Source organism: Triturus cristatus, chromosome 8 (assembly GCF_964204655.1).
Source record: "Triturus cristatus chromosome 8, aTriCri1.1, whole genome shotgun sequence".
In the NCBI taxonomy this organism is placed as follows: domain Eukaryota; kingdom Metazoa; phylum Chordata; class Amphibia; order Caudata; family Salamandridae; genus Triturus; species Triturus cristatus.
Window position 1 is genome coordinate 1,140,748,316 of NC_140591.1, and position 16,265 is coordinate 1,140,764,580.

At 44.4% G+C, this 16,265-nt stretch overlaps 1 protein-coding gene across 1 annotated transcript in view; it reads left to right on the plus strand.

Moving 5' to 3' along the window:
* Positions 1-16,265, plus strand: part of LOC146805514 (lysozyme g-like) — a 416,874-nt gene that overhangs the window by 171,421 nt on the left and 229,188 nt on the right. The gene's annotated exons all lie outside the window — the stretch shown is intronic.

Consider the following 16,265-nt stretch of genomic DNA (forward strand, 5'->3'; position numbering starts at 1 on the left):
ATATGATGCAAATAATAATAGCAAATACAAAGACGACTGCTCAGGTTTTTGTGAAAAATTGAGTTGTTGGTTGACTCAGATGTTGGCCCAGGTCAAGCAACAGCCACAATCCGTGGCAGGGTGAACCACAAAAAGTCACTAGATTAACTTGTGCTTAACCATGGGCAGCTTGGCTCAAAAAGCAGTCAAGTTTACCTTTAGAGGCAATGTGTAAAGTTTTTATGCAACACACCAACAATAAGAAATTAAAAACTCAACTCAAGAAAAATACCACTCCAATTTAGAAAATGAGACTACATGTTAATACATCATTTGACACCAAATCAAAAAAAAAATCCAATCAATCGAACTGGTGCTATGATTTTTAAGGCTTTAGTAGAAACTAGCTCCTTAAAGATCAAAGCTCTAACTGTGGACATCTAGTCGTGCAAGACCAAGATCTCAGTCAAAAAATAAGGCCACCCAGGATAGAGCGCAGGTTTAATACAAAAAGTGGATTGGGCCTGGTCAGCGCTTACCTTCAGACTTGATGTTCTGAGAAGGTGAAGTTCAGCGGGGCAGGAGCACGGTTATCGGGGAGCCACTTGATGAAGTAGTGGTGAAGATTTTTAGATTTCTACGTTCCAACTTAGTCACTTTTATAGAAGTCAAAAATCTCCAGCGGGATGAGGTAGGAGGCTGTGGCAGAAGAGAGTTCCGGGGGGCCTGTGTGCCTTTTAGCAAAGGACTGTTGAACAGGATTTGAAACTGTGGAGAAGAATGTAACGAACTATTGCAAAGTCAGGTCGATCGAAGATGCCCCTCAGGTGGATTGAGAAGCAGGCTTGTCCCGGTCTTCCCTCGGTTCTCAGAGCAGTTTTTAGCCTAGAAGTTCCCAAGATTTGGAGCACTTTTAGCACCTCCAAGTCAGCCAAAGAGCTAGGTCTTGAGGCTCTTCCTGAAGGTGTGCAGAGCGGGGGAGCATCTGATGTTGATCAGGAGCTCGTTCCAGGTCTTTGCTGAGATGTAGGAGAAGACTCTTTCCCAGCTCTGTCTCTGCGGATGCACAGGGTTTCGGCGAGGTCAGAGGAGCAGAGGTCTCTCTTGGGTACGTGGAAGTAGACTCTTTCTTTGACGTCTTGGATCCGGTGTTGTGGAAGGATTTGTAGGTGTGAGTGAGCAGCTTGAAGGTTACTCTCTTCTCGTCGGGGGGCCAGTGGAGGTCTCAAAGGTGCTGGGTGATGTGTTCATGTCATAGAATGCCAAGGACGAGTCTGACCGTGGTGTTCTGGATGGTCTGAAGTTTGCGGAGCAGGGCTATGTGCACATTCTACAATATACATCTTTGCTCCTCATGATAGATAGTCTTCCAGTGCAGCCAACAAAGTTGCTGATCATAGACAATAAAATCCAATACCATCTTCAATGGAGGTCAAATAAAACTTCAGTCATAACTCATAAATATCTAAAAAATTTGATCCATAATTCATTTAGTTTCCGAATTCAACAACATGCTTTTTACTTTATAAAAGAATTCATAAGAAAATAGAATATATAACGATTGGAAAGATTAAATGAACAATTGTTCCACTGTAAAGCATAATACCTCTGGCTAACTAATTCAATACAGATTTAATTCCGTATTGATTTTATGTTTTTTCCAGCATTAAAACCATAATATGTCACCACTTCATTATAAAAGGATATGGTCAATGCTCCTATTGAATTTCGGTTTTCAAAGCCTGGTCGTGAAGGTTTAGAAATGTTGTGAGCTTGCATCTCCTTTGAAGCTCTGAAGGATCTAGTCCTTGCAGTATAGCAGCTCTGCATGTCTTTATGTCCTTATTCCTCTGATAATTAGGGCTTTTCTTAATAAAGTGACTCCTGCTTTATTAAGTTAGGGGCATATGCAGATTAAATTAATAAGGTCCTCTTTTTTACTGCCCCAAAGTCGGCATATTGTAGGCCCTTTATGTACCCAGCTTAGCTGGTCCACAATCAATGATAATTTTCCAAAGCATAGGGCAATAAGCAGTCTTTTTAAATTTACATAAAAAGTCATACTTAAGGAAGGTTCGGTGCAAGGGTCTTATAATTTTTAATCATCACCCAGGAATGCAATCTAAGGCTGAAGATGTTTTTGTTGAGCAGCAAGAAATGGAATTTTGCTGTTTTGTTTGAAAGTTGAAAAGGGGAGAATATTGTTCCATAGCTCGGCCGTGTAGGTAGATGTTAAAGTTTTTGGGAGATATTGATTACATGCTGATTTTTTCTTGTTTTCAATTTCTGTCCATAGGGCCCTTAATGAGTAGGGAGAACAATGTATACTGTTTCTATCAATACAAGAGCTTTATTGTGCTATACATTCTCCCTAGTGTTTTATTCATAAGACCAAATTCAAGTCACACCTGGGCTGATGATGCTGACTGGTGGATGTGGAAGACCTTTTAATAGGTTGCAACTAACAGTTTATTCAGAAGTACAGAATTTTTACCATGTAAAGCAATGCTGGCATACGTTATTGTTGGCAGCATTTTTGCCACTATCACGGCAAGCAGTGGTTAGTAGGACCGCCCCTTCTGATGTTTTGCCAGGGTCCTAAAGACGAAAGCTAATGCACTAGTTCTCTGAGACATACTTTTTCTGCTCTCGATGTTTTAATCTGTCATCCATGTAAAACCTCAAGTATTTATAACTGGTTACTTCCTCTACTGGTTTATCATCAAGCCAGATGTTCTGCTTGGTGCTTGGACAATTGCTGATGAACATTGTTTTACTTTTGATGGGTTCATTTCTAGTTCTTTGGTTGTTATATAAACCGTGAATTTTGTTAATGACCTTCAAAGACCAACCTTAGTTAAGCTCATTATTACCACATCATCTGAATATGAAAGATGAGATAATGATAACTTTCCCAATTGCATTGGATGAGACTTGATCATATCAAGCCATTGTGTCAGGTCAGACATAAATAGATCCTTGGTTTAAGCCTTAGTCTGTATTCAGCTTTCTTGATAGTCTGGAGCCATCACCCAACTTTATGAACTGAAGAGTGGTTCTGAGGGCTCTATTCTTATACCTGGTGCCTTCTTTGATGTGGGAGCAGTTTCTAGATGTTTCTATTTGAAGTGCTTAGAATCTCTTGACTCCCTGCCCTGGCTTCAAGGTAGATGCAGAGACAATGTGGGGGTGACAATCCCTTTGTGTGAAGGCAGAGCACATCCTATTCAGTTGCAAGTGTGGCTGGGTTCAACTCTGCCCCCATCCTGCCAGGAGATGCCCCATTCAGGCACCACTAAGTCTTCTATTGTATGACTGTCTAGGAGGAATTCACAAAGCATAACTGCCAACTACACCGAGTTAAGTGATGTGAGGAAGGCTACAAGCACCAACTGGCTAGGAGCAAGAAAATGTCAATTTTCAAAAGTGGCATTTTCAAAATTGTAATTTAAAATCCAGTTTTACCAATTGAAGAGGATTTTTATTTACAATTTCATAGATATAAACTGCTGTCTGTCCCCAATCAAAAGTAAGCACTTATTAAATGTAATAAGGCAACCCAATGTTATCTGGGATGGGTAAGTCTTGCAGGAATAAAAAATCAATGTAGGTGTTTTACACTGCCAGGACAAGTAAAAGATAAATGGGGCTCATAAGGCCTACCTTATGCATGACCTATTTGCAAAGAAAGGGGAGTTTAAGGCTTGGCAATGGGGCTATATTGCCAAGTCGAATTGGCAGTTTAAAATTACATTCAGGTTTAAATAGCAGGCCTGAGACATGTTTAAGGCGCTCCGTAAGTGGGTGGCATAATAAGTAGTGCAGGTCCGTTAATAGTATTTAATTTACAGGTCCAGGGTGTATGGTATAGCATTGTATGAGGGACCTATAAGTAAATTAAATGTGCCCGTCATTTGTAGGTCAATATTACCATGTTTAGCGAGGTGAGTGTAAGCACTTTAGCACTGGTTAGCTGGGATGAAGTGCACAGAGTCCTAAGGCCAACAAAAATGAATTTCAGCACAAAATGGAGCAGGCACAGCTTTCCATGAAGGCAAGTACCCTAATATGCTTAGCTAAGAAGTCAGGCAAGTTGGGGAGGCATCAAGCAGAAGGTGTCTACAGGTAAAGCTTATAAAAGGAAGAAGCAAATAAAGACTCAGTCAAGTAAGTGAGAATGGATTTGCCCAGGAGTCAGGGGGGCAGATTTACAAGAAAGTGACGCATCTATGGAGATGCGTCACTTTCCTTGCGCCACCCTAAAAAATGCTTGTGCCACCATGGATGCGCCATATTTACAATACGGCGCACCATGGCGGAAGGATTGACAGATGCGTCAGAAATTCTGATGCATCTGTTGGGGCAAAAGTCACGTATTGCTGGAGACATTTTGCAAGCACGACGCAACTCCAGCAATGCATTTTGTGGCCTATTCGCACTACACTGCGTCACTCCTTGCGCCTGCTTCAAGCAGACGTAAGTTTTGAAGCAGTGGCGTCCTAAAAGTGACGCAGTAGATTTCACTGCGTCACTTTTACGAGGCTTTCCTGCGTAGGAACGCCCCCCTGCATACATTATACCTGATGCAGGTATAATGTGACGTAGAGCTTTACAACCTGACGCATCTCCCTAGATGCGTCACTTTGTAAATAGGACACATTGTTTGCGCCATCGTTGAGTAAAAACAAGTGACGCAATGGCGGTGCAAAGATGCGCAAGGGGCTTGTAAATCTGTCCCTAAATCTTTTGGGCAGGAAAAAAGAAGAATCTCTTCTGAGGAGAGTGGAAAGGGCACCTTCATCTAACTCAGCAATGCACAATTAAAAGTGCAGATCTTAAGTGAAATTACTAATTACCCACAGTTCCCATGAGCCGAACCAAACAGGATCAAACATTCCACGATAACGCACTGTCAGTTCTGTTCCCAGCCATTACACAGTGAAACGTTCTGCTGCATCACCTTTAAGAGATATCACGTATAGGATGATACATTGTGGTAATAATGTTTTATGTGCAGGAGCAACGGTTCATTGTTTAGCTCACCATGGAACGCATACCAATAAATATTCACACATACACTGAAACAATAGGAATACAGTTCTAATTAGATCATAATCTTGAAATTTGGCTCCTGAAATGAGAGAAAGAGAGAAAAAATGTACATCGGCCAAAATATTATTTAGTTTTAGAGTGAACTATTTAAACTGAGACCTCTGAGACCTCTGAGACCTACATTAACTATAGTGAACTTTAAGGTGAAAATCACACTATATATATATATATATATTTTTATATACAAGGGCTGATGCGGCCCGAAACGCGTCAGGCAAATTGAAACATACCGGACGACCTGCCAGCTTCACGCGAATTAAACTCTGGATTGAGACACCCTCTGTAGAGTGCGGCCTCGTTCTTTTGGACAACTCTTGATGCATTTTTACGGCTGTCCCGCCGTGAGGCTACGCACCACCATGCAACCATAAATGGAGCTATCGGGGCACAGAACTGCTCAAAGCCCCGAAACGGCGACAGAAGGTGAGGGAGCAGGCACTGTGTGTCCGGAGGCCCACTTTTGGGCTTGTTAATAAATAAATCATTTTAATTTCGGCATGAATCTTGCAACACCCACCGGAGGGTCTAAGTGAAATGTTTTGTTGCTTCCAAGACACTACATGTCCCAGCATGCTCATAGAAACCGACTCACCTGGGAAGCCTCATTGTGGGGTTTGAAAATCAGAGCGCATGCAGTCATGGAGGAGACTTGGCAAGCGGATGCAGGGTTCCTTCCGTAGCCTGTGAACAAGGGCTGATGCGGCCCGAAACGCGTCAGGCACATTGAAACATACCGGACGACCTGCCAGCTTCACGCGAATTAAACTCTGGATTGAGACACCCTCTAAAGAGTGCGGCCTCGTTCTTTTGGACAACTCTTGATGCATATATATATATATATACATATATATATATATATCCAAGGAACGCCCACTCATGAAGAACAGGTAGAGGCCACTTGGGGGAGAACGTTAGAAGATCTTTAATAGATAACAGCGAGTGCATAATGCATTTCAGCCCTGCGGCCTTCTTCAGATGCAGCTGTTTGCAAGGGGTAACTCCACCCCCACCTTTGAATGTCCAGAAGCACTCCCATTGGCGGATGTCCGCTGAAACAAGGTCACATGTTGGCAACTCCACTGCAGTTGTGCCACAGCTACAGCTCCCAGAATGCTGTAGAACCGGGTAAGTGTTGCTGGGTGGTGACTGAATATAACAACCCCTATGAGTATAGGGAATAGTACTGGAATGGTGCGAAGTGTGAAAATTAAGAGTCCTTGCTTAAAATAACACCGATCTTCCTCCGGTCCCCTTCAACAATCCAGCCTCGTTGCGCGTTTGCCGGCTGGTCCGTGAGACAGAGTTGCAGTGAACCTGTCTCCTCGTCAATGACAAGCTGTGTCCCACAGCGGTCCAGGGTACAGGAGTGCGGCCTCGTTCTTTTGGACAACTCTTGATGCATATATATATATATATATATATATATATATATATATATATATATATATATATATATATATATATATATATATATTCACTGAAAAAACCATAGGTTTCAGGCACGTTACAGCTAGGAATTAGCATTTAAAAGACCTTAGAAATTCACTGAAAAAACCATAGGATTCAGGGGCGATATAGTTAGCTGGACTTTTCACTCATACAAAACCATAGAAATTCCCCTGTTATAGTTAGTTCAGCTAACTATAACTCGCGCGCCCGCAATGCACTGCTGATGACATCACATATTACATCACTCATGACATGGTCAGTGACATCACTCATGACATCACTGATGACATCTCAAATGCAGAGAGGTGTAAAAAGTGGCACGGCCCGCACCACCTCTCTGCAACGCAGAGCAGTGGTGCTTACTGGAAGCACCTGGTGGGCTAGTTGGACCCCAGGGTCCCTCAGGATTGAAAGGGAATTATTTCCCCAACTTAAAAACGCGCCACAGGGCATGTTTGCACACGCCACCTCAGGCCCCGTCCCCTCCCTTCACCACTGTGTAAACGCGCCCTGTGGCCGTTCTGAGTTGAGAGATTAAGTCCCCTTGAATCCTAAGGGTCCCTAGGGTCAAACTAGCCCACTAGGTACCTCCAGTAAGCGCCACAGAGCTGCGTTGCATGGAGGTGTAAAAAGTGGCGTGGCCTCAGAACACCTGTCTGCAACACAGCTCCCTGGCGCATACAGGAGATACCTGTTGGGCTAGTTGGCCCTCAGGGACCCTCAGTATTGAAGGGGAAGTAATTCCTCAACTTACAACTGGCCAGGGGGCGCGTTTGCAGAGTGCTGCAAGGAGGGGGCATGGCCTCCGGCGCGATGCCCGTGATGCCCGTCTTGTGGCCCCCTTTCTTTTTCTAATTTATTAGCCCTGGGGACCCCATCCCCCAGGGCCTGCACCCTAATTTTTTTTGTTGAAAAAAATTAATTTGGCCCTCCCAAGGCCTTAATCGGCCCCGGGCACCCCAACCCCCGGGTCATGGCCTTTTTTTTTTTTTTTTATTCTTTAGGAGGGGGGCTGTGTTGCTGGACAAACCGTATGTACCTATCACCATGACGATTTGCGTGATATTCATTAAAAGGCGACTATGCATACAATGAATCCACATAGAATGTATTCACACCGCTAGTGAAGCTCTGACATGTCTGACACCCTACCGTGCCTAATCCCGGTGCCCCCGCTGGTGGGTACACTCCAAGTAGACACCCTTGTCGTTTATTTATACAAACATGGGTAGCTATTGACGGGCACATTTAATACACATGCACACCAAGCCATTCAAAGGGGATTCAACAACAATTCGACCAAACTATGCAAGAAACCCCCTCACGGTTAATAAAACACACATCCACCGCCGGATGTGTAATTCTTTTTATTTTACTCTCTGGAAAGGAGACAAACCTCACTTGAGAGTCACAGCGTGCTCTTGGCTGAGCCCAATGCTGTGTTACACCCACCATTGCCTGCCGAGTGCCACACACCTCTGTGTTGTATTCCACCATCTAGTGCTTTTGCTATGACACTCTCTAGCCCATGTGCACTGTAACACCACCCCGTGAATATGTCGTGCCACACTTGCCTTCGCACGGGTTATATTGCCCCATCTAACGTGCCTTCCTCGATGCCAATGTTATAAAGCACAGCGCTATGCCATACTTATTACAATCTGGGATCCGTATCTTTGTCACAGTGCATATGCAATGTTACACTACCCAGCACATATTTTATATTACAACTTTAGAGACTACTTAGGTTACACAACACTGCCCTGTCCATATTACACTCCAAGGCGCATATCACATAGCAAGCGCTAGTGCCTGTGCTATCTCGCGCTCTCCAATGAATCTGTCATTGCGCACAATGTATTTCATATTATATTTCACGCCCCGGTTCATCTTATATCACACTTTTTAGTGCATAGTTTATACCATATACTATATCTAGTTTTCATTTTCAATCGTGCTCTCAGGACTATGTTCTATATAACACTGCGTCCACCTACCCTTTTCACGGGCATTACATTTTGCGATGGGGGGTGGAAGGTCAGGGGATGTTTCTGCCAAGTGAGCCCGGAGTCACAGTCCCAAACGTCCTCTTCTTCCTGAATAAAAGTGAGATTATGCTACATACTTGTTCATATTTTAAGTAGTTCGCACAGAAACACATTTTAAAAACAATAAAGTTCCTAATACCCACCTTCTATGAACAGTTAGCTTGCTGCCCCATCCACCTCCTCCCTATCCTCTGTTGTCTGAATCCATGGACTAGCCTCCTCCCTCCTGCCATGCATGGTCTGATGTGCTGCTACTGCCCTCCATTTAGCATGATGTACCAGTCCACTCCTCCTGCCCTCCATTGCCCAATTCTATGGGCAATCATTGACCTCCTGCTTAGGCTCTGTGCTTAGCTTGCTGCCCCTATTCTCCTTCCCCCTGCCCTCCGATGTCTTTGTGCATGCCCCTGCTCCATCCTTTTTAGCCACCATGTTCCATGGACCTGCCACTCCTATCTACTCTGAGTGTTCTGTTGAGCTGCCACTCCCCTCCCACCTGCGAAGCATTGTCAGATGACTGTACCCTTTCCCTGCCACCTCCACCCTGCCTGTCCACATGCCATGCCCCTATCCCCTTCGTCCTGTCCTTCATGGTCCATTTTACTGCCACACCCTTCTGCCCTCCCTGGTCTGTTGTGCTGCAACTGCTCCTCCTGCCTGCCCCGCGTGGTCTGTTGTGAGGCCCCTTCCCCTGAACTCTCTTGTCTGTGCCCAGGTCCTGACCCTCCCTTCTATCCTCCATGGTCCTTTGTGCATGCCCCTGCACCCTCCTTCTTGCCCATCATAGCCATTGTGTTACCACTAACCCTCCCGCTTGCCATGCATGGTCTTCTGTGCTGCCATGGCCCCTCCCACCTTCACTGTGTGGTCAGCTAGCTGCTCCTGACCCCCTCCCACCTTCCCTCCATGGTCTGTGTGTATGCCATCAGTCTCACTGTTGCTCTCCATAGTGTGTCTTGTTTCTAGTGCCCATCCTGCCTGACCTCCATGGTCATCTTGCTGCTCCTGCCCTGCCCCCTTGCCCCCAGCCCTCTGTTTCCATGTGCAGACCCCTATTCCCTCCTTCCTGGCTTGTCGGTTCCATTGTAATGCCCCTGATCCATCCCTCCTGCCCTTTATGGTCTGTTATGCTGCAGCTTTCTCTCCTGTCTGTCCATTATGGTCAGCTAGCTACCATTGCCTCTTTCCCCTCTGTTGTCTGTTGTCCATGTGCATGGTCCTGTCCCCTCCCTATTGCTTTCTATGGATTGTTGTGCTGCACTCCCGTCCCGCAAGCCCTGTGTGGTGTATTGTGCTGCTGCAAACCCTGATGCCTGCCCTGTAGGGTCAGTTTGGTGCACCCCTCAATGTCCCTCCTGTCCTCTGTTATCCGAGTCCATGTCCCTACCCCAATTCCTCCTGCCTACCATGATCCAATGTACCATACTTGCGAACATTTTGAACTTGGTAAGAGGGAGATTTTGAAATAAAACTGGGGTATTGATTTTCCCCGTTGGGTTACATTGAAAAAGAGAAGATTGTAGACAGGAACCAGATCAAGTAAAGCCCATTTGATATGTATGTAGTTATTGGTGTTGGAGTGTCTATGATTTTGAGAATGGTAGTCTGTAATTTAGAGTGGGTGTATCAAAAGTTATATTAGGGTGAGAGAAGATGCATGAAATTATCACATGGATGATGTCATCAGTGATGTCATTTGAGATGTCATCAGTGATGTCATCATTTATGTTACTGACCATTTCATGAGTGATTTAATATGTGACGTCATCAGCAGTGCATTGCGGGGGCGTGAGTTATAGTTAGCTGAACTAACTATAACAGGGGAATTTCTATGGTTTTGTATGAGTGAAATGTCCAACTAACTATAACGCCCCTGAAACCTATGGTTTTTTCAGGGAATTTCTAAGGTTTTTTAAATGCTAATTTCTAACTATAACGTGCCTGAAACCTATGTTTTTTTCAGTGAATTTCAAAGGTTTTTTAAATGCTAATTTTTAACTATAACGTGCCTGAAACCTATGGTTTCTTTAAGTGAAGACATGTGCAGAAAGAACCAACTGAGAAGCAGAAAGAGGCCTTGTTGCAAAATCATCCTGTTCCCACAACTTTTTCAGACGGGTACTGGTGGTAACTGACTCTGACTAACTAGGCCTAGAGCCAGTAAAATGCTAAAAGACACTTAGAATACAGTGAAAACACCTACATACACTAATGAACACTATGTGGTACCCCTGTGATTAGCATGACCTCCTCTGTAAGGCCCCAGTACATAATAGGGCAGGGGGATTAAAACTACCTCTAAGTCAGAGGTGCAGAAATATGCTACTTTAACTAGTAGTCACGTTTGCAGAGTGGTGGAGAAAGGGTGCTGGGCGTCCAACCAACTCTCAGGAATTCCGCTACGTAGGGCTTACAGGAGGCACCAGGAGGGATTCTTGGCCCCCAAACTCCCTCAGGACTAAATTGGACTTCCCGTAGTCTGCCATGAGGCACGTTTGCAGTGTGGTAGAGAAAGGGGGCCACGGCCTCCAAAGACGTCTTAGAAATCCCACTGTGTGGGACTTACTGGAGGTAACAAGAGGGGTAATTGGCCCCCAAGGACATCCTTGGGGGCCAACTTCCCAAACTATTACCTCCAGTCAGTCCCACACAGCAGCATTGGTAAGTACTCTTACCAGGCCACGTCTACTTTGCCCAAGACTCTGCAAACGCGCTCCCTGGCACGCTCTTGGATGGGGATTGAAGTCCCCTTCACTGCGGGGGTCCTTTAGGGGCCAACTAGCCTACCATTTACCTCCAGTAAACCCAACGCAGTGGGATTGGTGAGAGGTAGACAAAGGCCATGCCCCCTTTCTCCACCGTTCTGCAAACGCGCCCCCTGACGCATTGTAAGTTGGGGGATTAAGTCCCCTTGAATCCTGAGGGTCCCTGGGGTCCAACTAGCCCACCAGCCCACCAGCTACCTCCGGTAGGCGCCACAGGGCTGCGTTGCAGAGAGGTGTAAAAAGGGGCATGGCCTGGACCACCTCTGTGCAACGGAGGCCTGTGGCGCTTACTGGAGGTACCTGGTGGGCTAGTTGGCCCCCAGGGGTCCTTAGGATTGAAGAGGAATTAATTCCCCAACTTAAAACGCACCACAGGGTGTGTTTGCACACATGTCACCTCAGGCCCCGCCCCCTCCCTTCACCACTGTGCAAATGCGTCCCTTGGCATGTTTTAAGTTGGGGGATTTAGTCCACTTAAATCCTGAGGGTCCCTGGGGTCTATCTAGCCCACCAAGTACCTCCAGTAAGCGCCACAGAGCTGCATTGCAGAGAAGTGTAACAAGGGGTGTGGCCGGGACCACCTCTCTGCAACGCAGCGCACTGGCGCTTACTGGAGGTACCTGGTAGGCTAGTTGGCCCCCAGGGACCCTCAGGATTGAAGAGGAATTAATTCCCCAACTTAAAACGCACCACAGGGCCTGTTTGCACACATGTCACCTCAGGCCCCGCCCCCTCCCTTCACCACTGTGCAAACACGCCCCGTGGCGCATTTTAAGTTGGGGGGAAAATCCCTTTGAATACTTAGGGTCCCTGAGGTCCAACTAGCCCACCAGGTACCTCCAGTAAGCGCCACAGAGCTGCATTGAAGAGAGGTGTATAAAGGGGCGTGGCCTGTACCCCCTCTCTGCAACGCAGGCCTGTGGTGCTTACTGGAGGTACATGGTGGGCTAGTTGGACCCCAGGGACCCTCAGGATTGAAGAGGAATTCATTCCCCAACCTAAAACGCGACACAGGGCATGTTTGCACACATGGCATCTCAGGCCCGCCCCCTCCCTTCACCACTGAGCAAACATGCCCCATGGTGCTTTTAAGTTGGGGGAATAAGTCCCCTTGAATCCTGAGGGTCCCTGGGGTCCAACTAGCCAACCTGGTACCTCCAGTAAACACCACAGAGCTGTGTTGCGGAGAGGTGTAAAAAGGGGCATGGCCTGGACCACCTCTCTACAACGCAGCCCTGTGGTGTTTACTGGAGGTATCTGGTGGGTTAGTTGGCCCCCAGGCACCCCCAGTATTGAAGAAAAATTAATTCCCCAATTTAAAACACACCACAGGGAGCATTTGCTGAGTGCTGCTGTTAGGGGTGGGGCCTCGGCATGATCGCCTCTTTTAAAAAAAAAAATGTGGGGTATGCTATGAAGGATTGGCTACAGGGCCTGGAATGTGGTCATGTTCTGCTTGTACCCTGCTGAGTAGTGCTCTGAATACTATATTATTAGATTTTTTTTCAAGAATCATGAATTCTATACTGAATTTACGAATGTGGCAGCCATACAGTTCGAACACAGTGGATTTACGAATCGTATAGGAAGATAGGAGAAAATGCTCTTCCATCCAAATATGTGCTTTAGGAGCAGGAGGGGACTAATAACAAAAGAAAAAGTTAAACCGTTCTTATTCTGAACCACATCTGCAGGTTCACAAGTTCCGTGTATGTTTTTAATAGTAAGTCTGATTTGGCAACCCAATTTTTTTATTTTTCATTTTTATATTGAAGTGGTATATGCTTACAATAAAAAACAAAATGAAACATCGCACCAGCTTGCCAAGTCCAGACCTGTTGACTTTGAGAATGGTCATTACCAGTACGCTTTCTCCCCTCAGTCCATTTTTCCTTCTTGGCATCAAATAATTTATGTAAAATGTTGCAATGTGGCAAACAATAATATATTATTTTAGCTTCTATATTTGGAAAGAAGTTAGGGTAACGGTTCAACTTCTCTGCGCTGCTGTTTGTTGTATTGATGTCAGTAGCGATGACTGTCCAGAGTGGAAAGAATCCAATAAACTTGGTTGGTCCCTAGATTTCCACAAATATGTCCCTGCTTCATTGTCTTTCTTTAGTGGTGTTTCCAAGGAGATGATGGGAGAATGCAAGTCTGTTTGTCTTTCAGCTTTGGTAAATATTAGTCATAGATTCAGACCAGTGGAGCCAGAATAAGACTCGAGAGTCGAGCTCCCAAGTGAATAAAATCTACAAGGCAAGCGCAGGGCTTTGAAACTCACTTACACGTGATTCAAGATTAGGAAAGGGTGGATGCTTTCCCCCCGCTCCCTATTGTGCTGAATTCTGACTGGACTGGCTCATAAAATATTATTAATAACATTATTCCTATCAGCCTTAAGGTTGCCTCTGACTTTGAGATATGAATCCATCAATCTATTTTTGGATTTTTATCATTCATGATTTATGGATAAAATCAGCTTGTGTTGCCACTAAAAATTGGCCAACTGCAAAGCCTGTGGAACTATTGTACTTCAGATGTAATTAATGCATACTTGAAGGTGTAAGAACATAATCAGGTTTTAATTATTTGGCTTTAACCTGAAATTCTATTATTGTAACTAATCTCCCCATCGCCACCGTAAATTATGTATGCTTGTTTTCAACCTTCGAATTCTTTAACTATATGTGCAAAATTTTATTTTATATATATGTTTTCAATGTTTTTGGATCCGCGCATCCTAAGCGCACCGTTCCCGATCCCTACGCGATAGCATCCACGCATAGTACGAGTTGGGTACGTGTTTAGTGCACGATGGAAATGCGTCCGGTACGCGACTCCCAGCATATACGCGACACGTTCGATGTACGTTACGCGACGTTTACGCGCTTCCGTGATGCGTCATCTGTGTCTATGACGCGGTAGGTGCGCGGATCCCGTGAAATATTTAACATTTAAAAAAACATATATATATGTATTTCATGTGAATATTAATTGAAGACAAACTCTAAACTAGTCTTAAAACTAATATATTTTTACATCTAATCCTATATTTCTTTTTAATTCAATTTCGCGGATGCACGCTGGGTGCGTGCTGCGTAAGCGCAGGGTGCGTGGATCCCATGTGACCTGCAAAAAAAGAGATTTGATTGGTTCATTACACTTCCTCTTCTAACTATTGAAAGACCCCACCCATTTCAATCATTCTTCTTTGACCTTCTTTAGAGCACCATCTCTTTGGAGAGAAGAATATTTTTTAGACTAAGTTTACACTTAGCTCTAACTTTTTTCAACCAAAAATGGCTTCAGGGCAGCAGGCATCACCTGCATCACCTCATACTTCTGAGGATGAATTTTTGCTGGAGGCACCACCCAAAAAACGTTTTTCTTCAGTGGTGTGGAAATTTTTTACTTTTCCCGAGGGGCAGAAGAAGACCAATGCCACCTTGGTCACGTGCAAGATTTGCAAAAGAGTCCTATCGAGAGGGGATCCTAACAAGAAATACTCTTGCGGCACGGCATGTATGATGAAGCGCACGAGGACCCTTCATCCGAACAATCTTGCACAAGATGAGTGCCGACGGATGAGAAACACTCCTGCTCCTGCGCCATCCACCTCATCGCAGCAGAGCACATCAAGAGTGCATCCATCAGCCCAAACCTTTGACATCCGTCCTCAATTTCAATTTTTAAAAGTGCTCTGCACTAAGTGCAATAAGACTTTGTGCTATGGTGAGCAGTCGATCGATCTGATCTGCCGCCAGCAAGAAAGACACATTTGCTAGTTTTTTGTAATTTTTTTTATTGTTCCCTGTAGTTCATTGTTTGGTTTCTCCTGTTTTGTTTTTTGTTTTGTTTTTTTGCAGAGAAACCCAAAAAATTTAAAAATTGTTCAGAAACCCCCAAAAACATTATAAAAGAAGAAAGAAGAAAAAAAAAGTTCTTGTAAGAACTAACTTTCCTGGTTTAAAAAAAGAGCTACATTTCTTTGATAGTGTTATTTTAGATGAATGTATGTGTAGTATGTAAATGACTGAATGAATGCATTAGTAGTGTATGGTGAATGTATAAGTGCAGAACTATGAGGAAGTTCTGCAGCATCACACAGTAACCTCTTTAACTGCAGTGTGCTGTAGTACTTCCGAAGCACAGGGATGCAACATATGTACATAAATATGTTGCAAATGTATGCTTCTCTCTGCACGGCTGCTTAAACTGCAGCCATGTGGTGACACAGGCACCCTTGCACCATAGTGCAAGGATATCTGTGTCATGTGCTGTTTGTTTTTTCTGCAGGAAGACACACCTTCCTGCACAAAAACAATGAGAACATGCATTTTTCTTCTTCAATGCATGCTGAACATTTCAGCATGCATTGAAGATATAAAAATGTGGAGAAATTAAACCAATTCTCCTTGATGTGCTTTCCTACACCAATTTTAGAACGGTGCAGCATTTACGCACCTATCGAGAATTATGATGTCTGATAAATCTTGACATGTGTCTTGTTCTACGAGTATTAAGTGCAATCATGCACAACAACACTTAAAGAACACCCTTTCATCACAAAGTGGTGTGCATGATGAGGTTATATTTACATGGAGTATAAAAAGTGCACAGAGTGCCTTTCCCTCTCTTTGTAAATATAAAAGAGTATCTTGCACAATAACTATGTTACAAAAAGTGACATATTTCCGTTTTTAAATTTCCTTGCGAATGATAGAAGGTAAGCACAGAGTTTTGTCTGCAAAGATGTTCAAAGAAGAATGATTGAAATGATTGCGGTCCTTCAACATCTAAAAAGGTGAAATATTATGAACCCCTCAAATCTCTTTTTTTGCAGGTCACATGATATCTGATTATGGTCAGATTTCAAAACTACATAAACAGAGTGTTTTTAGAAACGTGT